Source organism: Phyllostomus discolor, chromosome 4 (genome assembly GCF_004126475.2).
Source record: "Phyllostomus discolor isolate MPI-MPIP mPhyDis1 chromosome 4, mPhyDis1.pri.v3, whole genome shotgun sequence".
In the NCBI taxonomy this organism is placed as follows: Eukaryota; Metazoa; Chordata; class Mammalia; order Chiroptera; family Phyllostomidae; genus Phyllostomus; species Phyllostomus discolor.
The window spans coordinates 192,256,761-192,279,377 of NC_040906.2; the positions used below are offsets into that span (position 1 = coordinate 192,256,761).

A 22,617-nucleotide genomic window follows, 5' to 3' on the forward strand; every position below is an offset into this window, starting at 1 on the left:
AAAGATCTATATAGTAATGTGGTTAATTACAGCTGTATCACTTCTCTATGACTAGGTAGATTATTTCACTTTTTATTTACTCTAATTGTTAAAAGTAAATATCCAGTTTTCCCAATCCATCTATAGGTTTTAAAAAAAAATGCAGTATTGGAGCAGTTCTCACATAAAAGCAGCCAGTTATCATGTCATTCTCTGAGATTCCTTTTTATGGTAACCAAACCCACGCAAAGTCATTTTTGGCACTCCCTGCCAACAAAGGAGAGGTATTCCAAACACGGTTTCACATTCCCATTTAAAATTTCCCCTAATGTCTTGGAGGGCGACAAAAAGAGAAAGACCTTTTGCTGGAGGATGTGACTCCCGGGTTTCCCGGGGAAGGCGCCCCAGCCCATAGACACCTGTCTACCTGCCAGTGAAGACAGGCACCATCCAGCGGGCTCAGCACATGTTGCAGACAGGGGCTGTGATGCAAAAGGTACTGCCCCCCCCCCCACCCCCCGCTACTTCGGGGGCAATGGCACTGAAGGAACTGAGCAAAAGAAAAGAAAAGGACACACTGCGTGGAAGAGTGGCCATTTTTCTTAACAGTGTGCCCTGTCCTCTGGCCCCTCTTCACAGTGCCCCTCCAATAAATTGGGCCACCGGTCAGCTGATTTCCTCGGGCAGGCCCTGCGAGGACAGGCACGGGGACGGCGCCCCGTGCAGACCCGACAGAGGTCTCCTTGGGATAGCGCCTGGTGGGATTGGCAGGCAGGCAGGTTCGCACGCAGATGCATAAAGGCCTCCAGTGTCCAGGGTTGTCCATCTGGGATCTTTGGCTTAGAAAAACACTATCTTAGAAAAAAAAAACTTTACCTCAGGAAATTAATCATTACTCGAGTGGTGGCGAAAGTCAAGTGAGCATTAAATAATAACATCCTAAATAATAATGGATAAAATGACTGGCAACAGCCACCACTCCCCCACTTCCAATATTTCAGTAAGAACTAAAATGGTTCTTTGGTCTTTTTTTTTTTAAAAGAATTTAGTGGTATTTTACTTGTAAACAAATCTACGTCTTATGATAGCAGTTAGTGAGCAAAATTTCAGAAGCCATTTCCATATATTTCATTTTCAAATGCCAGAGATCAATCACAACGTGTTTTCAGAAACACACGAGCGTCTGAGAGCGCCACTGCTCTGAGCGATGGCCCCCAAGTCCCACCGTGGGTGACTCCCGGATGAGGGAAAAAAGGACCCATGAAAAAACTGTGACCGGTGCCAGCGTCCAGCTGAATACAGACTTATTTCCACAGGATGATGGAAAAAAGGCACCTTCCTGAGAGCCAAATTCATTATAAATGCTTCTTTTATTAGTAAAAATTCCCATAACCTCAGCTCTTCCTAAAATAAGCAAGTTGTCGATACGAGGAAGATACTGTGTATTACCCAAAACTCTGCCAAGCAATTCGGAGAACTTTTGGAGAAAGGGAAAAATATCATGGTTTGACTATGTTTTGCTACTTTTAATGTTTTCTCATAAGTTGTTTTGCAATATTTTACAATTGTGATTTTGGTTTTGTAGTGGAATGTATAAGCAAAAGTAATTAGGATTTACTACTAAGTAGAATTTTACGTGAAAAGAAACTTTGCCAGAAAGGTTCTTTGAAACAAGGTAATTCCATTAAAAAAATTATAATTAAAACTGGTCTATAATAACAAAGAAAAGCCAAAAAAATCACACCACTTTTCTCTGTAAATAGCAGATACATTTTTCCTCCCAGATGTGATGACAAAGTCAGTTCATATATGGGTGCATCGTGTCCAAAACTGCTTTTCAAGTTAAATGTAGAAAGAACAGAATAAATAATAAATTTAGTTATTAACCTGTTGTCCTCATATCACAAAACTGCATCACAGCCGTCTGTGCCTTCCACGGTGCCGACTCTCCCACGGGGACTCATGCACAACTTCTGGGAATCTAAAAGGTGAACAGGAGATTTTAAAATGATGACCCGTGTAGTGGATTTCATAGGCACGCTCGTTCTTTACTCACAGAAACCACCTTCCCTGAGGCAGGAAAAATAGAACTGGATCTCTCAAGAAAACTTTTCTTTTCCCGAGAAAAAAGTTCCTGTCTTTGAACATAGTTTAAATCTTTGGGATAAGTATAGGTATTAAAAGAGAACTGCTTGCAACAATAAAAGCAGAGGCCACAGGAAAATAAACTTAGCAATTACACCAAGGAAGTCCACGACTGCACTAAAGCTGACATTCTCACAAAATCTGTGGGACATCAGCAACGAAGCTCCACAGGATGAAGTCTCAGATCCTCGTGGCAAATCCTTTTCTGTAGTTGACATCGGCAATGTTATGTTCTGTGCTAAAATTAATTTCTAAAATACGAAGCCAAAACCAAACAAAGGCAAATCCTGATGCTTAACAAACCCTAGTAAGTAGCAAAGAAAGGGACTTTTGCATACTAAGAATTAATATTTACCCAAGCCTGATCCAAAAAAATGCATGGAAGTCCAGTTAAATTACTTAACCCAAACAGATCAATCAATCAACCAACCATCTCAAGATGGTTTATCTCCAAATATAAAAGGCTCATATAAAATATTATTATACTCCCCCTAGATAGTTATTGTATATTTATTAATTTTTTAAAACCCTGCTCTTTCTTCCAGAAAAGTTATTGTCCCAAAGGAAGGATTAAAGCATCAACACATGACAATTCAAATGAGTTTTAATCCAGTACCAGTTCATGAGAGCATTCAAAGTGCTTAAAGGAAGAAGTTTGCTTTAATTGTCCCCTCCTTTCTGCACATCACTGCAGTAGCACTTCGGGACACCCTGTTCACATTGAGACATGAATCACTGTAAGCAAGGAGGCCCATCAGTTCCTCAAAAGACATAAAAGGTGCAAAAATAGCTTCTGCAATTCAAGCAAGAACCACATTGGCAACCAGATGAATGTGGGTGGTCAGATAAGATTCTGTTGCTGCAAAGGGCAAATTATTAAGCAAATGCTACATTAATTTTCTTTCTAAACTTTGTTCTTCTTGCCTCAAATCTGCCTTTTGCTAGCACTTAACATGACACTTGACAAAGCTGTACTATTTTCAAAACTGAAGGCTTCATTGAAGCCAAAGAGCATGATTGATTAAACACCGAGAGAATAGTGGCAGTGTGGAAAGAGGAAAGGAAGGGAACGAAGGGAAGGAAGAGAAGGAAGGGAAGGAAGGGAAGGAAGGGAAGGAAAGGAAGGAAAGGAAGGAAGGAAGAAAAAATAATAGAAGGAAATATATATTCTATAAGATAATGAATAATTAACTATATGTATATTTCTAACAAACCAAATAGCATCAACCTTTTGAATAATATCAAGTTATAATGCTTTGAAAAACCCCAAATTACACCTTGGCAATATGATCTAAGCTAAAGTCAAGCACAGCCTCCGGCAGAAAATAAATAAATAAATCACCGAGTCACTTTGCACTCTGAGCAAAATTCACCCAAGACATCAATGGGCCCAGGTTCTATAGATTTACCTACACATAGGAAAAATTACTTGCACTATTCAGTCACTATGTTTGGCGATCCCAGAGTCACTGAACTAGGAGGTAAGAAGGGGAAAGGAGAAGGTAATCCTCAGGAGGTCAGCGCTGATATCCACTTCTTCCAATGGTGAAGCAACTACAGGAGGTACCCAACCAACGGCCAGCCCAGAAGTCATCATCCCTGCCAACGACCTCCACAGGCAGAGCAGCAGGTGAGTGCGCCCCAGACAAGTCGTCACCGGGCAGTGTTCCCAGTTCTGACTCTGCTTTTCCAGTCTCCCTTTCCAGGGCTGAGGCTACTGGAAGTAGAAAATGCTCATCTCCTGACATGCCTACGTATCCGGAATTTTAGATTACAGAAGACCCTGCTTTTCCCTCAATAAGAGGATTCAAAAATTGTTTTCTGTCATATGACTGAAAATTCGTGACTTCAATGTCTGGCTTTTCCCTAACAGAAAAAAGCAATAATAATGCTGTTCCACTTATATTTTTACCTCACAGAAACTTCCAGGTAATTAGAGCAATTTTAAAGCAAAGGTCTCAACGATATTAACGTGAATGATATGACACCAATTTCTGAGGTTCTGCACAAATCATTTTGCTGCAAATTGGAATCAGTAATGGCCTCTACAAGGGAGATGATTATGGGTACTAGTATAATAAAGACATGGAGATAACAACTCAGAAAATTATTTTTGCATTAACATTAAGCAAGTTTTTGTGCTTTAGTTTCTTCATAAACATAAAAGAAAATTGGCACTGGCCAGGTGGCTCAGTGGATTAGATCATTGCCCTGTATACCTAAAGGTTGCAGGTTTGATCCTGGTCAGGTGGTCAGGGCACAAAACTGGGTTGGGGGTTCAATCCCTGGTTGGGGCACATAGGAGAGGCAACCAATGATATTTCTCTGTCTCTTTTCTCTTCTCTCTCTCTCTCCCCCCTCCAAAATCAATAAATATATCCTTGCGTGAGGATTTTTAAAAGTAATAATAATAACATAAATGAAGAAAAGAAAAATCTCTCCCCACACAGCCGTTGAGAATGTAGTATGACAGCTCTGCTTCTGTTCCGTAGAAACCGACAGTTCCCATAATACAATATTAAACAATGGAACAAAAGAGATTTTCATTTCTTCAATTTTACTTTTAGGTTACTTGATTCATAAAAAATCACCATGCAATGAAAACTCAATATTCAACAAAACCAACAAGTTTTCAGAAAATAGTCTTAAGAGACCTTGTTCAATATCCTAAGGTCATCTAAAATTCATTCTTAAAAAGGAGGTAAAAATTATCTTTCACTTTACTAAGTACAGACTGGTTCTTCTGTTACCTGCAGGTTTGTAGAAGAGTTCCTTAAAAATATTTTCCAATCCTCTACCTCCTGTTTCCAACCAACACCTGATAAGCTTGAGTATCATTGTTCTTATCCCAGTGCTTTCTTAGTCTTTCTACTCTTAGGAAAAAAATTGTTGGCATCAGATATTTATTCTTGAATGCTTACAGGTTATTATCACTAAATAACTAAGCTAAGCAAGGGTCATAGGTCATGTTGAGCTATGATTAAATAGATGGATAGATGAAAGGTAGGCTGGCAGAGGAGAGTATTTTTAAACTATCCATTGTGGGCAGGACTCCTCATTATTTCCATTCTCTGTCATTTCAAATTATTTTAAGAGAAGCTATGGTTTAATGACTTAAATGATTTTTTTCATGAACTCACAAGAAGTTAAAGTTTTACTGGCAAACTTCTCATGGAAATATAAGCACCTTCCACCATTCTTGTTTTTCCTGAAGTTAAACAAATACACACTAGATCATAATTTTAGTAAAAGAACTGATACTATAAGTCAGTAACACTTTAGATGAGAGTTGTCACAATTAAAAATAATAATTATTTGCAATAATTAACTCTATAAAAATGGCAAATAGGACCTGAAAACAAATATGATCCTTGTATTTCTTGGTTAAAAGGAGTGTTTAAGTATGATGTTTTAAAGAACAAATGCTACTGTTCATACATTAGAGAAGAGACATTTTTATTTTATAGAAGGCAGTAGAAGAGATTCAAAAGTAGTAGGTAAAGATGGGAAACAGGTGCTGAAAGGTAAAATGCATGTTCAAGCTACAATTTACCAATTCCACTATTTGTTTTGACAAAGGCGTCTTCCCTTCCCTACAAAAAAAGGCTCTAAATGGACCCATCGGTCCATGTTGCAGTGTCGAGAGTAGCAAGGTAAAAGACACCAGGCAGCTGGAGAAAAGGCTACACAGATGCCCGCGTGCGCACACACACACACACACACACACAAATATTTCGATCAGCATGATGACTATATGGAGGTAAAGGTTGGGGTCTGGTTTGAAATGTAAAAATGATTAGAGAGATACATGTGGGAAAAGTGGTAATTTTGGAACATTGGGCAATTCATTACTGAGACAACAAGGTAGAAGACTCTGCAAAGTCAAAAATGTGAGTGGGAAAAAGGATTTTTCACAAGAGTTGGCTGGGGCGAAATTCACCTATTTTGCCATAATTGTTTAGGATTCTGGTTCTACTGCTGTCTGTAAAAGTAACACCAGACCTACCTTTGATCTATTATTGCTTCTCAGAAGGTAGTCAGTGCTGGAGCACAGAAAAGAGACAAATGAAAGCATCCCGTAAATCAACACTACTGAAAACAAAGAAGCAGGTACATGTGAATTAGTGATTGTAACTTAAGCCTTCTTAACTGGGGTTTCTAACTATTTTATGACATGTATTGAATGAATGCTTACTATGTGCCACAAAATGGGCTTAGTTTGTAATATACAAAAAGTGAAAAGGCAAGTTCTGCATTGAAGAGCTCAGAACCTACAAGAGAAACATTTTGAGCATGTTAAGTTCAACAAAGTGCTTCAACATCAATGTGAACACAGAACAGGGGGACCACGAATCAGGAAATGGTCAGTGCTATCAAGAGAATTTGAAAAGGCTTTCAGAGAGGCAATGGCACTGAGCAAGTCTTGAAAGAAATCTATGTATGCTAACATACAAAAGCACACAGCTCTCCATGTTAGATTTAGTGATAAATACACTTGTCGGGTGACATAAAAATATGACTATCATTGCAGTTTCCCTCTAGCGGTACATACTTTATTTTAGTGAGGTAACATGTTGGTTCTTGGGGATGCTTAGGGAATAAGATGTTCTAGTTAGTGCAACCTCATGGTTAGGTAAAGACCAAAGAGAAAAGTTGTGTTTGGTCACCTGTTAGCAATCATTTTCCACAGTATATTAGCCTTCTCCTTGAGTAAATTAGTCTCCTGAACATAATTTCGTCCTTCTTTGATGATTCGGGATAGCCCAGTGCTCTCCAGGCCTCACTCTCATCGGGGCTGTGATTACTGGGGACTAGCAATGCAAACCTGCCCCCACAAATGTTCTTAAACACACGCCATGTTTTCCAAGACAATTGTTGTAACTGCTATTTGTTTTCTTGGCCACATATTTGACATCAAACAAGTCATACCTGACTAACTTACTAAGGAGCAACTGTATTGCTGCCCACTTCAATCATCATTAGTTTTGAGCTCATTCTAAATCATACAGGGCGCGGTTAGTATTGCCAAAAATTTCAGAAATCATTAATCCATCAGCCAACTAACAGAAAAAGCTGAGAACTAGAGAAGCCAAAAGACTTGCTTAAGGACTCACTAGTCATGATGCTGGCTCAGGACCGGAGCTTAGGTCTTCAAACTTTAGGTCAATTATTTTCCACTATCCATCCAACTTCCTTATATTTAAAGTTTTTTTTTTTTAACCTGGCCCCATTGCAGAAACTGACTGAGTGAAGGAATGAAAAATAAAACACAGACGGTATTGAACTTAGGGTGAGCAAGACATGTACCATCCATATTTTAAAGCTAATCAGTCCAAGAAACAAAAAATAATAGTAGTTAAAAACCAATGCTTCATTGAACTATCGGTTATTATAGAAGATAAAATAAGTTCAATAAAAATTTTAATTTTTCCACAACGAGTTCATGGTAGCAATAACTGCCAAAATAATCAAGTCCTATAAGTAGAAGATTATTTAATATCCCCAACGGGCGCTGGCACTCCTGTGGAACGGCATGTGCTGCCTTGTGTCTGCAGAAGGGCAAGGCCAACGAGATGTTTCATAGAATTAAACGTATTTCTTGCTTTCTCACTTGTGACCCATTTTAATTTTTATTTTTATTTCCCTTCTTTTCAATCCTCTCTACTTTATCCCTTAGTGTTAGTATGGCAGGTACGTAAATACTCCTTGACAAGTTCTCTTAAATATTTACTGTTTAACTAAATATTTTGAGGATACAACCAAAGGAGGACTGTTTGACTACTACTCTAACGAGAACTAGGCCATAACGAAGTCACAACTCCAACGTATTGTTTTCTCCAGTTTCATCTTTTGCAGTACTTCTTGTTTACTGTTTGGTTGCAACAGGTATACATAAACAAGATCAGGATTCTTTCTGCAAGTTTTCTATTTCTCCTGGATATGCCAAGATTAGCATAAAGAAATGCCAAAGTTAACTCTGGATTATGTAAACAGAGAAAATGAAGAAATCAAGTAATAAAATATGCATTATATTCATAAGTATACATAACACAGGCTGACCTTGCCCGAGAAAAGGCCATCTCTTAGGAAAGAACGGCCTCCCACATCAATGCAAGTAATACCAAAACCAATAAAAGCACGGCTGAAACCTTGGATCACATCCCCTACTTCACGCTACAAGTGATTCTCAGATGCAGTGGAAAAGAACTGTCCTCAGTCTTCCTACATTAGGACTATGCACAATAAATACCCCTCAAAAAGAAATCAAGGTGAAGCCTATGACATATAATCTAACCACACAGGCATAACCACCTCTAATAACTGAGCTGCTAAAATAATCAATTCTCTCTCCTCTTTTGAACATTTTGACAGAGTGGGGAAATGAACCCATATGCCACTGAAGAGGTAGTCAACCTCAGTAAATCAAAGAGAAAACTCCTGATTCAACACCAACCCAGGATTGGTGAGGCATACAGAGTGAATAAATGACACTATACTATCCTTCCAGACCTTAGAAATGAACATAAAGTTAGCATGCAGAAAAACACCCGGATGTCAGTTATTGTCAGAGTTCCAGAAAGCGTATGATCAAAAAGGGCTCGAACAGCCAGGGAAGACCTGAGAGAGCTCAGTGCTTCGCACGGAAGCCATGCTTCACCCGAAGGAAGTGAGCAGAAAGGCTTTGTTATTACCTGTGCTTCGTGGCTGTTCAGGGACTCCCCTGGCCACCGTAAACTCTGAGAGGCACTCGTATTTTCAGCTTCATCTCACTGTCTACAGAGTTTAAGGCTAGAAAAATACTCAACTGTCAGACAATTCCAGAATTCCACCTACCAGTCCATTACTCAATCAAATCACATCTTTTCCAAAGCTTATATACTAAAATGCAACAAAGTAAAATATTATTAGAATGCAAATTTCAATATTTACTTGAGTTTGAATCCAGATACTGTCGCCTCATTTACCAAATACATATGTTTATATAGATTTATATATTATTAAATATAAATATATGTAATTTAAGTCCATTTCAAGGACACTTAACAACTAGGAATTAAGAATAATGTGCACATGTAGAATTCAAAAATAAATAAGACACAATTCATGCCTTCCAAGAGCTTAATGTTCAGTGGGTGAGAACACATACACACAATAAGCTGTAAGGGCAACAGAGGCATAAAGGGGAGTATAGAAACGAGAGAAACAAAAGGTTACTTGGGCATGCTGCATTTAAGAAACACTATTTCAGGTCTTGAGAGAAGGCTAGGATTTGGCAACTAGAAATGCAGAGGAGAAGTACGTGACATGAACATATTACTGTGCGACAAGGAAGGGCAAGGGGTGTTGGAGCAACAGTCAGTGTGACCCAAACAGTCAACACTGGGGCAAAGGCAAGGGGCAGAGGAGGAAAGGCGGTGGCAGACCCTGGAGGAACTCGATCTGGTTGGCAGTGAGAGCCACCAGAGGTTCCGAGCAGAAGACGGCCACAATCACAGAGACACATTAGAAAGTTCACACTTATATCTCATCTCTTTCCTTCCCTTTTGGGGGCCAACTTCTGCCAAGGTGTAGCCTGAAAAAGAACCAAATCGAGCATACGTGTGTTTTAAGACAAAGGTTTGAAGCTAAGGGGGAAAAGATACGAGTGAGGATCCGTAGAAAAAATTCTTGGAAAAGTGAGAAAGGAAAGGGAACTCAAAAGAGTAAAGGATCTTTTTCAGTAGAAAGAATGACAAATGTTCTGTTTTAGACTGGAGGGAGGAAAGAAATAATAAAGCAAGATAACCTCTTAGACAAAAAAGAGAGTGAGAAGTTCCCTTAAGGTGTTCTCAGTCCGCTCAGAAGAGTGGAAGGCGGGTCCTGTGCTGGGTGGGAAGGAGGCCAGCCCGGCTGAGCAGTGTGAGGAGTGTCAACAGCCGCTAGCCCTGAGTGGTGAGTGCATTGACGGTCTTAGGTGGACCACTTTTTCTCACTGCGCTATTTAAACATGACATTTGTAAAACTTATCTAAGTTAATAAATATAGACACATAATATACTATCATAGTACATCAAATAATATAATTAAATATAGGAATTTATGTTTTATTTTTCAATAAAACTCTGAAGATGAACCATGAACCACGATCTACAAATAGTATATTTAAGACAATTCAAAAAAACCCTCTTTTGTAACCTATACTTTTACAGCTGCAGAAGTCTTCTTTATACTATAAAATGTAAAAACTGATCTATATTAATTTGCAAAATGTTACTGAGTTTTAAAAGATCAAACTATTAGTTAATATCTGCAATGCAGATCCCTTGCCTATTGAATCAACTACTTGTATTCAACTACGTATGGAATGTATTGAAAACTGAAAAGCCAACTGAATGTCCCATAGGACATAGGACAGTGGCTGGCAGAGTAGAAAGTCAAAAGATATTTGTCAGTTGAGTGATTGAATGAACAGATAAACGTGAATAAGTGAATCAATGAACTAATGAATACTGTGAATACACCCTATGTGCATACAGCACTTGAGAAAACATTCTTCTGGCTCAATGACTGAAAAAAAGCATCACACCCCCTCAGACACGGCGTGCGGAAGGGGTCTCAACAGGTCCAACCTCATACCCAACGAGCAAGGACACGGAAACCCTTTGGGACTCAGTGACTGATGTAAGTGGACTTTGGGAAAGCTGAGCAACCCTAAACCTCAAAAAGGATTCATTTTAGAATTTCTAGCACCTTTTCATCTACCACACAGAAAAAGAAACATTTTGTCATTTTGAAATGTTATAAATTCATGTAGAAAAAAATCTGAACAGAAATGTGTATTCTTTTTTTTTACTAAATAATAAGTTTAAACATCCAACTACTTTATCCTTTGTTAAGGATCTCAACTCAATATAGTAACTAAATTAAGTGACTAACAGTTAGACTTAAATCTCTTTACCCAAAATCTGAACTATAAACAATTTAACTTGGACTCTCCAATTTCTCACTCTTTCTTTCCTGACTCTTTAGTGACTGGCATTGTCATTTTAATTGCTAAAGACCTGTGATGTTTGATGCTGATTCTACATACACAGTGGGGCAAAAGTAGATTTACAGTTGTTCTTATAGAATATGATACAATAATGAATAAATAATAATACAAGAATAAACTCTGTTTCTCATACTCACAGATGTAAACCTACTTTTGCCCCATGCTGCATACTCTTTCCAAACATATAAATGTGAAGATGACTGAAAACCAAGGGAAAAGAAAGATGACTCTTGGATTAGAACGTGAAGCACTGAAGGAATGCTTCAGCCACAAACTTCTGTCTCTGCCCCGAGTGGTGGGCAGGACAAGTAGAACAATGCTGATCTCAATGGCCCTTGAGATATAAAAACTCACCCCTTGGAGTTGCTCATGAATATTCCCACCTTTTGTGGTCTTAGTGCATATTCACCTTACTGACTACCAAGACGCTGGCCCTCTTGCTAACTTGAAGGGCAGAATGGGGTAGTATTTAAATCACCAAAGTCAGACCATCTAGGTTTAAAGAAATCATGAATCAAGTGTTTACTAGCTATATGTGGCCAGGAACATGAAATCTTAGTATAAAGGAAGTAACAGTATCAGATATCACCTACCAATCTCATTTCATTGTGTGACTTCCATGAAACACAATGAGTTCAATGAACCCAAAACACTTAGCAGATAGTGCCTGGCATGTGGCAATTATTCAGTTATTATCCTGGTTGTTAATATTATGGGTCACAACTGCCCCCAGAGACTTAGCCTGGGTGTTGGTCACTGTAGTTCTGAATGGCATCAGGATATAGAGCCAACCTAGGGTTCAAGGCAACTGCACAGGATGACAATGGTTCGCTCGAGCCTGCCCCGAAACTAACCTAAGCCCTTGAATCTAGGCTGAGATCCTCATGCACACGCCAGGCACAAAAATGAAGGAGTACTGGTTGCATTCCTCTACATGAAATTTTCTTAGACTGATAGCTGCTATGGACTGAAAGTTTGCATCCTCTCAAAATTCACATACCGATGCCCCAGCCCCCCAGTAAGGCTACATTTGGAATGGGGCTCCCAAGGAAGTAACTAAGGTTAAATGAGATCATGGGGTGGTGCCCTGATCCCATAGGATCAGTGTCTTTGTAAGTAGAGACATCGGGTGCCTCTCTCCCACTTTGTGTCTCTGCACGCACACAAGGGAGAGGTGGGGTGAGCACACAGTGAGGTGACGGCCACCTACAAACCAAGAGAAGAGGCCTCTGAATGAAACCAAACTTGGTGACACCTTGATCTCTGGAACTATGAGAGACATTTTTCTGTTAAGCCACCAAATCTGCAGCTTTTTTTAAATGGCAAAGTGAGCAGATGAATATAATGTTTTAACGCAATTTTACAAAGTACACAAAATTGTTGAGGTGAGGGAGAAAAATATTGGATTTTGAGTCAGGAAATCCATATTTCTGTGCTAGTTCTAATGTCTGGTAACTGTGTAATCTTAGACAATTTATTTAATCTTTTTGATCTTTCTTCTTCACTCAGAAATGAAAACAATTTCATCTTGGTTGTTGTAACCAGGATGCCTGTCAGGGTAGGTACTCAATAAACTGATGTTTACAAAAGATGACGGGATGATGGGGAACTCCTGTGAGGGGGAGAATACAATAAAGATGCTCCATCTCCTAATTCTACATTACTGCCTAAAGGAAAACACCGAAACAGTCATGTTGTGCTTAATTCCATCAACATTCAGGAAATATTTATTGAGGGCCTGAATATGCACTTTTTATGGTGTTATTAGTGAGGTGATTTTTTTTCAGTGTTTTAGTCAATAATTTATCAAAAGAAATTGACAGTGACTCTATACCACCTCCCCCCCCCAATTCAGTGGTTACCAGAATATGTACTGGTTGCTACTATGGACAAGGCTACATGTCTATTCTATTTAATTTAGCATTAAAAAGAAGCCATGTGGTTTATAATTTTTAATTGTCTATTTAAAGTGAAGGTCCCTAGGAGAAACTGATGTGGTGTCAGTAGCAAGAAGAATTTTATTCTTACTGAAAGCTGGTTTTAAGGATGCATTTTAAGCCTATTAAGTGTTCTTCTTTAGGTTGGCTACTGGCAAGCCAGGGTCTTAATTTGGGGCCTTCCTCAAGGAAGTATCCAGGCCTTCCTGGCTTGTATTTTGATCACGAGCATCGTTGTAAGCTTCAGGTACTATGTCTACTCTTATTTCCTATCATGTTTACACTTACTAACACACACACACACACACACACACACACACCCCTCAAGAATGGGGACTGTTCCAAAAGACATAATGAATGTAGCTGGGAACCGTTTCCAAAATTGAATCTATATGTATGTCAATACTGTTTGGTCAGCAAAACTGTGAAAACCAATTGGTTCAAGGTATACAAAAAGAAATGGGAAAACTACCCAAATATTTGTCTTTCCCTTCAGCCTTCAACTGTATCGATTCCAAGGAAAGAAAGGATTTCATAAATACAACAGGAAAGGTACATATAATACAACTCAAGAGAAAACAGTCACTATTTTCCTTCTCCAAGGAATTGCATGTGAATAATAAGGAAATAATATGGTCAAATTATATTATCTTTGAGACATGGTCAAATTTCCAGCCACTGTCAAGGCTCAGCCGCACACATGGTAAATGCATCTGACATATTCTTGGACACGGATGACTTCCACTGGCAGACCCTACACTCAGATCCTGTGCAGCGCATTGAAGGGGCTGGATGAATGTTGTTCTATTTGTCGAACAGCCATAGGGTATAAAATCAGATATGGACACGTGCACTTTAACAAGTTTAGAATCCACTTGATCAGAAAGCTCTTTAAGTCCCAAATCAACTTCTACTTTTAAGGGATAAATATCAAGTATCCTAAATGTTACTAAAATTTTAAACAGCAAATTAGAGTCTGAAAAGCACTTCAATGCCATTTTGATGATCAATTATATGTGATTTAATTTGACCTTTTGTTTTCAAATAAACCCAAATGCCAGAGAATGTGTGTTTGTGATTCATAATTTTGGATTTCAGTCAGCATTGACCAGTGTCCAATATGGGCATTTTGTCTTTATTTCTGTGTTCTTCACACCCATATAAGCAATTTGAAGAACACAATTTAAACCATGTGACCAGGAATAATTCATCTTGAAAAAAATTATGATAGATATATATATTGGGATGAGCAAAAGTAGGTTTATAATTGTCAGTATGAGAAACAGAGAGTTTATTCTTGTATTATTTTTTATTCTTTTGTTATATGAACAACGGTAAACCTACTTTTGCCTACCCTTACTTTTTTGTATATATGTATGTGTATACATATATATGTACATGTATGTACACGCTTTTGCTTCAGCTTTAAAAGTAGTTTGCTAAAATTTGCATGCTTACAAATGGTCTTAATTTACATGACATTCATTGACTCCACATTTACTGATGTTATTTGGAATCTCACTTTCATTCTCTCTGACATATTAATGGGAAAAGAATTTGCTTTAAAAATCTTGTTAAAGAATTCTTCTTGAGCACATATTCTCATTAAAACAAACAAAAGTAGAGAGAAGTAAGAAAAAACAATTAAGCAAATTATAACACAGAGATTACCAAACTAAATATTTTATCATATTGTTTGACTTATCAGGCTTGCCCTGGTTCCATTAAGGGTCTTAGACAAGGTTTCAGAACTCATTTTATCACAGCAACTGCTCTCTGCTTTTCGCAAGGGTGTAAACTATTTGAACAAGCAGATGATAATATGTCACTTAATCAATAACTAGCCATATAGTACAGAGAAGAAATAGTTTTAATAACGTCTTGCATATATGCATTATTTTATTTTTTCAAAGCTTATCATCATTTCAGCCCCATAATACCCTCCCCATATACGATGAGCACAAGGAAACTGAGACTTAGAGAGGGTAAGCAATTGTCAGGGCAATCTCTCCAAGATCACACAATCAGCGAGCAGCTCCCTGGCCCTCGTCTGCCAGCACAAAGCTATTTCCTGGGACCACATGGGTCCTATAAACCTCTTAAGGTAACACGCGTGGGATGGCAGGCCTCCCCTCTACCGTGGACTGCCCTTGGGTGGTTCCCTTACATTTTCAGAGCTTGGATTTCCTCATATGTAAATTGGGAGTAATAAACGTGGTGGCCCAACTTTCACACCACTCTATCGGTGAGCCAGAAATTGAGATGACGTGTGAAAGCTGGCTGCCAATTTTAAACCACCACATAGTTGATACTCTTCTTGTTGTGGTTGATACAAATGCACAAAGCCATTTTGCTGCTCAAGAAGCTAAAACAGAAGAAACAAAAAGGCCTGAGCCTCACTAAGACTTCCAACCTCACCGAGGACCCTCAGGAAGTTTTAGTAACGTAGTAACCAATCAGAAAGCTGTTACACAACCATCATGGGAACGCTTTATGGTTCATCAAAGTCAGCCCAAACCTTCTGCACACATACAGCAGCAGCAAACTGACATTCGTTTTATTCATTAACTAGTGAGTTTCCACTGACAAAGGGTCCGCGAAGGCTTGGGGGGGGGGGGGGGACGGACTCCCTACGTGGGAGTCCTGCCGAGCCGCAGTGTGCAAAGACCTGTCGGCGTCAGGAAGGCTTGCTGTTCACGAGTGTGGGCACTGCAACATCTCCAACCCGGGAGCCAAGAAAGGCATTATGTCCGTTGGGCCTGGAACATTCTATTATCAGACATTTACTTTTAGTTTAGTAAGTGGGAGGGGAGACACGAAAAAAATCCACCCAGATCGTTTTCTTATTTGGGGGGCAGGGGAATCAATACCCTTAAAGGCCCTGAAATATTCACATTCGTTCAGTAACACCCAGTCCAGAAAAACGGCAGGGCTTTGCCCTGGAAGACACCTGGTACGTTCATGCTTTGTGTCTTCCTGTATTTTGACCATGGCCATTTTGACTGTTCTGGCCCCTTCTCTTCAAACTAGGTAACAATCAAATCCATTTCTCAGAACCTGGAGATAAGTGCACAGCAGGAGGGAAGAAACCGTATAATAAATAAGCCTCTGGGGAACCTTGCTTCACTACCTGCTACCATGACTTGTTTCATAAGATAGACCTTCCTTCCTTCGCTCCTCAGGGGGAAAGGGGAACAAGCTGGGGGTCCTTACTCATAAGGGGAAAGAAAGTAAGAGAAAGAAAGCAATCTGGACGTAGTACTCGGAACCAGAAAATATAAGCACATCATACGGAAAACTTTTATGGATAGTACCTCCTCACCGAGGGTTTACATGGGTTTAGATGGAGGGTGTTCACACTGTCAGCCCGTTTTCTCTGACACCGACGTCTCAAAGAAAACTCTAAATGACTATGCTGCTATCTGGCTTAACTTCTGTGAGACAAAAATGGGTTAGAGGGTAAAGTAGTTACATTTAAGAGTTCTGGATGGTCATTTTTTTTTATTTTTTAGGGATTAAATGATCGACATAAGTAAATCCAAACTGAATTAGCATATGTGGTTCTAGGTTGTTTCACAACCTACATGGAACAAACGAAATGCTATCGACAGTAGTAAACCAAACACTTTCTTTAAGGAGTCAGTAATGGGGATTTTAAGGTAACATAGGCACACATCATTTAGGCAGTAAACACAGATGATGTCATCCAAAATTATAAGCAAACGGTTATTCTTCTTGAATAGCAGTTTTCCCATTGTGTACGTAAGTACTTGGTGTGCCCAAATAGTACACACGCATGTATCTGAAAAAGTCTTCCCTTTGCTTCTAAGGTAGTGATTTTATGTCAAGAAGAGTATTGTAAATAATTGCAGCGGGCTCCTTGGTAACGACAGGTACTGCCTGTCAAACCTGAAGGAAGAGTTTCATCCTCCTGAACAGCCACAAGAAATTCTCTCTTCCTTTGATCTGTGTGGTGAGGAGAGGGAGACAGGAATCTCTGGCCGCTGCAACGACCACGAAAGGAGCCAGCACAGTGACAAATCTGATACACAGAGGGGATGGAGCCAAAAGGAACCCCACAAAAGAAATCAGACCCCGAAGGCTCACAAGTCTCTGGATCCAGCCTCTCCTGAAAGCACATAGGTCTGGACTGCTGAGAATCATGAGCCTTAGCATTTCTGTGTTTGCTTTAGAGAGTTTGAGTCAGGCTGTCTGTTCCCTGCTATCAGAGACACTATACAAATGCAGCGATTAAAACACACGGGTTGGCTTTTCTCACTTCCCAGATCTACCACACATCCATCACAAAGGCATGAAACCAAAAAACAGGAAGGTTGAACAGTCTTTTACCTGGGTTGCAAATTTCTGCCTAACCCACTCTGTCAAAACAAGGAGTATTGCTGCTTCTAACTGCTCAGGGTCAAGGATGACCCTAGGAAGACAGTGGAAGTACATGCACTCTGAATTTAAGCTAGAGCTGGGTCTCAGCTCTTACACACCATTCACCAGCCATACAAACTTGATGCAATTACTAATACTTTTAATATCTGTTTCCTCATCATAAAATGAGGACAATAACAGCTCTGTGCCAGCATGTTGTTGTGAGTTTTAAATAAGATGCTGCATGCAAATAGTTCAGGATAATATCCAGCTCTAATAAATACCAAGTACCGGCATCTTTTTTACAGATACCAGCAGAGTTAAATCTTCAGCAGCTTTAAATAAAGTCAAACATTATAGTTACAAAAGTAGGTAGGTACTTGACGTATATTTTTTAACCTATAAGAAGAACAAGCATATCTAATTAGCTGAAAGTGGTTGTTTGACTTTGCATGTATTCAAGGACCTGTGAATACATGTGTGTATGTCTGTAGATTTTGTCTCAGTGAAGATATAACTTAAAGCATGAAAATATTAAAAAGATAAACTGGCTTTAATGCTTTTTCATAAAATAAAAATTGTTAAATAAAATATTATATGTATTATATATGCAATATATATTGCATACACACACACATATAATGACAGAATGACAGGCCATAAAATGTAACTCATTTCTTGGCTCGTCAGCAGGAAAGCCGTCCAGGCCCCCCGTGCTGCCCAGGGTCCCTGAAGGACAGATGAGAATGTGAATCTTGTCAACCTCACAGAGCCGTTCCTCTGAGAGGTGCTATAACACTAAGAAAGGGGGAGAGAGAACATCGGGCATCACCATTTCTTGGAAAAACTGGATATTCATACTGTTATTTGCTTCCTCTTGTCCTATAGAACAGTGACTAAAAAGTAGGGAACTTCTGGCCCTTGGCAGGCAGCTTCACAATCAACAACTTATTTGGAATATTCACATTTGCTAAAAGTGTTCTCCACCCCGCAACATTATAAAAGTTCCAAACTTCAGAGTTCTATCAACTAATCTCTATAACGCACTCCAGAACTGTAATTAAAGTTCAAGTGGTAAAGCAGCAAACTGATGACATCAGAAGGCAGGGAAGCCTGTGGGCTAAGGTCCAATTAGTGGGAGAAGACAGCCCCTTTACAGGCTAGCAAGAAGCCATCCATCCACACCAGGCCCCTAACAGGGACCCCGCACCACTGATGTCACTTAACGCCAATGAACAGCAAGTTCTCTTCGAATGCAGGTCAAGGTGCTGAAGTCTATCTCCCCCCTGGCCCCAATGTTAAAAATGTTATTGTTGCCCAAGAACTTTCCCAGAAATTACATGAAGCAGCAAATATGTTCCCTTCACTGCAGGTGAGTGTCTGGGTTACAGCACAGCTGGGTGGCATTGGAAACCATTAAAAGTGTCTGCAACTGACTGGTGTGAGCAGTGTCACAGCGGCTCACCGCTCTCGGGGGCAGTGAACCCGGAGACAGAGCATCGCCCCGTTCAGCTGCCGAAGTGTGTCTCTATTACTGCGATTTTTAGATGCTCGTCAACATTCAATTAGCATCCATGATATGATGTTAGTCATTATTAACACTGACTAAGCGCCCCTCTGCCTCTGCTATGAGAAGTGCGGGATTCAAGTTGAATAAGGTGGGACTCACACTGCCAGATGGCATCGTCACTTGACTTATACTTCCCTATTAGACATCTGACTCCTCTTCTGAGCAAATCAGCTCAAGGCTTGTAAGTGTTTGTCCTTCATTGTTATAAATGCCCAGCATGAATAAATTCATGTATGGGAACTTACAAAGGAACACATTTTCTACTTAGAGTGATAAGTATCTATTTGATGAGAAAAGATTTGCATTTGTTAAGATTAAAATAATTTTAAACCAGATGAAGAAACCTTAGAAATGGCTTCCCTTTAATATTCCGAGGGATGATAAGGGAAACCAAGGGGAGAATGTGGGAGATTTAGTGGAAGGAATCCCCCCAAATGCATGGAAAGTTCTAATGTATTAATGTCTGTGGAAACAATTTAAAGCACAGGTTACCTTTTCTGAAGCTGTAAACGCCATTCTGCTTTGGTGCTGCTACTCACTGCACTAACTACAGGCAACTCTGGTGGCCCAGGAACAACTCTGGTCTCCCAGAGACAACAGCCTCAGAGGCATCATAAGTAAGTTGACCCTTTGTTGCTTCTTGATGTTAATGGGTATATAATGACATTTCTTGACCAAACCTGATTACATAGGGGTCATTATGTAGAAACCTCTACGTTTTGAGTAAACAGAGACGGCAGGAGCCCCCTCCGTGTGCGGTGTGCAGAACACAATCACTCAGCCTGCCCGGGGAAGGAGCATCACTAAGGTTCATCATGCCGGGGCTCCGCCTGTCCATGCCTCCTGTTCTGACGCTCCCTGCGGATCAGAAGGGAGGGCCTTCCCCAAGGCCCCACGAGCATGAGGCCAAGGCGGTGGTCAGTGTCAATATAAGTGGGAAGAAGAGGTACAAACAGGCAGGGATATAGGTAGAGGTACTACGACAACATGAAAAGAACGCGAGATCCAAGCAAATACCAGCACACTTTAAAATACTTTCATGTTAACACTGAAACAATATTATTATAGTCAAGAAAGTTAGATAAGAACGAAGGTCATGAAGATAGTAAATGCCAAGGACAGGATTCTATGTGAACCTTTTTTTACTCTTTTTCACTCTAGAACCCCCAGTGTTTTCACTGGCCCATGGCACCTCTCAACCAGCACAATAACTCTGCTGTCCTGCCTTCATATTATAAATATGTATGTATATATTTGCATTTATGCATATGAACTTACGTATAACGTGTACTATTAAAATGAAAATGTTAAAATGAAAGGATATGAATGTTAAATCCACGGCCCTTCTCAGTCATGACTTTATAGATGTCCCCAGCACAGGCCCTCTGTGTCATAACTGAAGACCTTGATCTCTCAGATGCACCTAGGGATGCATCTAGCTTATTCCTATTCATCTTTAAGTCTAAGACTATCCCTCCTCTCTTCCTTAAGGTATCCAAGTCCTCTTCTGTGATCCCACAGGACAGGCATGTAGCAATGGTCCATCCCACTGTGCCACGGAGGCCCTTGGAGGCAGGGATTCTATCTGTATTTGCTAATGTAACACTAGCTGCTAAAACAAGCAAATCCCAAAGTACACAATGGCTCATTCACAATAGCAGTCTAAAAGGAGTGTCCTGAAGGGTAGGTGGCTCCCCTTTCGGGGTAATTCGAGAGCCCAGGCTCCTTCAACATTCTGGCTTCACAAGGATCCCACCACGATTATCTGTCTCAACCTGGCAGAAGGGGGAAAGGATGGAGGGTCACGTAAAGGAAGGTTTCACTAGTCAGGCACTGAAGCTGCAGACAGCACTGCCACTCACATCACATTCACTAGAACTTGGCTTATCCCGCTGCACGGGAGGCAGGGAAGTACAGTCTGTGAGTTCCAGAGCAGGACACGGGTTTGGTGAGCAGCCAACCAGTGTCTGCCACACTCGTGCTAGAAACTGCGGAGATACTTTCTGGTCTGTGGACAGACTGACCAGGACACCCAAGTCTTAGCCATGCAGTAATAAAGGGGAAAATATACTATACATAAAGCATATAGTATTTAGATCTAATTCACTTAAAATCCTCTACTTTACTCCTTGCCCTCCCTCTCCTGATATACTCACACCAAGTAATAAGGATGAAAAATTACATTACCAAGAGAAAAAAGGAAAGTATCATAAGCAAAGCCCAACATGTCAAAAGAAGAAGAAGAAGAAGAAGAAGAAGAAGAAGAAGAAGAAGAAGAAGAAGAAGAAGAAGAAGAAGAAGAAGAGGAATCACCCCATAAGGGAATAATACAGAGAAAGAAGAAACATGAACAGAGACAGAATTCACTCGCAAAAATCACAAAAAGATACAGAGAACACGACCAAGTCTACTTGGGCAACTTACTTTAGAACTTTACATGTTTCTAACACTATGAGGTGAAGCCCTGTCACGTTTCTGTAGCCGAGCTTGATTTTACATCGTAACACTCTGATGTTGATGTTTAATACCTAAGTGGCTTAAAATCACTTGAGAGCACAAATGGATCAAATGCGTGGATGACAGAGACACTTAACACTTTTGTTTCAAGTCAAGTCACTGAGTGTACACCAAGAATGAATGCACAGTCTTTTGAAGCCATCCTATAAAACTCTGTAGTATATAAAGTCCTTGGGAAAAATCTACATTTGACTAAGCCAAGATTGCTAGTGCGTTTAATTCTTCTGAAAAGAAACCTATCAAGGATAAGTCTAAGGTCCATTAGGAAACTAAGTGCGGATGCTAGTATCTCATCACCCCCTGGGAGTTTCAGGTGACGCAATGCTAGGGACAGTGCGCCAACCCCAAGGATCCCTGTCCTCCAGGGGAAGTTGCTTCACCGCACAAACTCTCAAAATAGGTCTATTTCTGCTATTTTTCTGACTGTGTTTTAAAAGAGAAATGACATAAGTTCTGCAGATGCTGGTGAAATAATTACAGTTGCATGGCATATAATTAGTTGAAGAAGAGGCTAAAAAAAGACTTCACCTACACTACATGTGGGCACAGAGGTAGGATTAACTGTGAAACTACTGTTGCCTGTATCTTGCACAGATATAAATAGCACTGAGGAAAAAACAACTACACACACATGCACACACACACATAACACGAGGAGAAGATGTTCTTCCTAAACTCAGGAGAGCACAGACACCCACATGGAAACTACACTGGAAACTGCACTTGGTAGTTACCGTCACCGCTTAGGTGTGCAGCAAACATCAGGACGGAGTGAAAACAGACAGGGAACAATGAAGCGATTCTTCCTTTCCTATCACCCATGGCCACAGTGCCCTTGCCCAAGTCCCACAGAAGAAACCTCTCTTCTCTGGTGACTGTGTATGCAGAAATGTTGTCCCTCCATGCACCCAAGTCCTCAGGGTAGAAAGTTGGAAGTACTGGGAAAGGGACCAAAGTCTCTCATTTTCATCTAAACTTTTGTTGAACTCATAAAGGTTTCAACTTCGAAGCTCAAGGAGCTCTTAAGTATGAATATCAAAAGATATGGTTACCTGTTT

The 22,617-nt window shown here is 40.0% G+C and overlaps 1 protein-coding gene across 6 annotated transcripts in view; it reads right to left on the reverse strand.

Moving 5' to 3' along the window:
* Window positions 1–22,617, reverse strand: part of HIVEP2 (HIVEP zinc finger 2) — a 183,727-nt gene that overhangs the window by 27,188 nt on the left and 133,922 nt on the right. For 5 of the 6 annotated variants that reach the window (XM_036024796.1, XM_036024794.1, XM_036024797.1 and 2 more), the window contains one exon: window positions 1,867–1,960. The exons of the other annotated variant lie outside the window; for it this stretch is intronic. The gene's annotated coding sequence lies outside the window, so the exon portion shown is untranslated. The remainder of the gene's footprint in view (window positions 1–1,866; window positions 1,961–22,617) is intronic. 6 annotated transcript variants of the gene reach the window in all.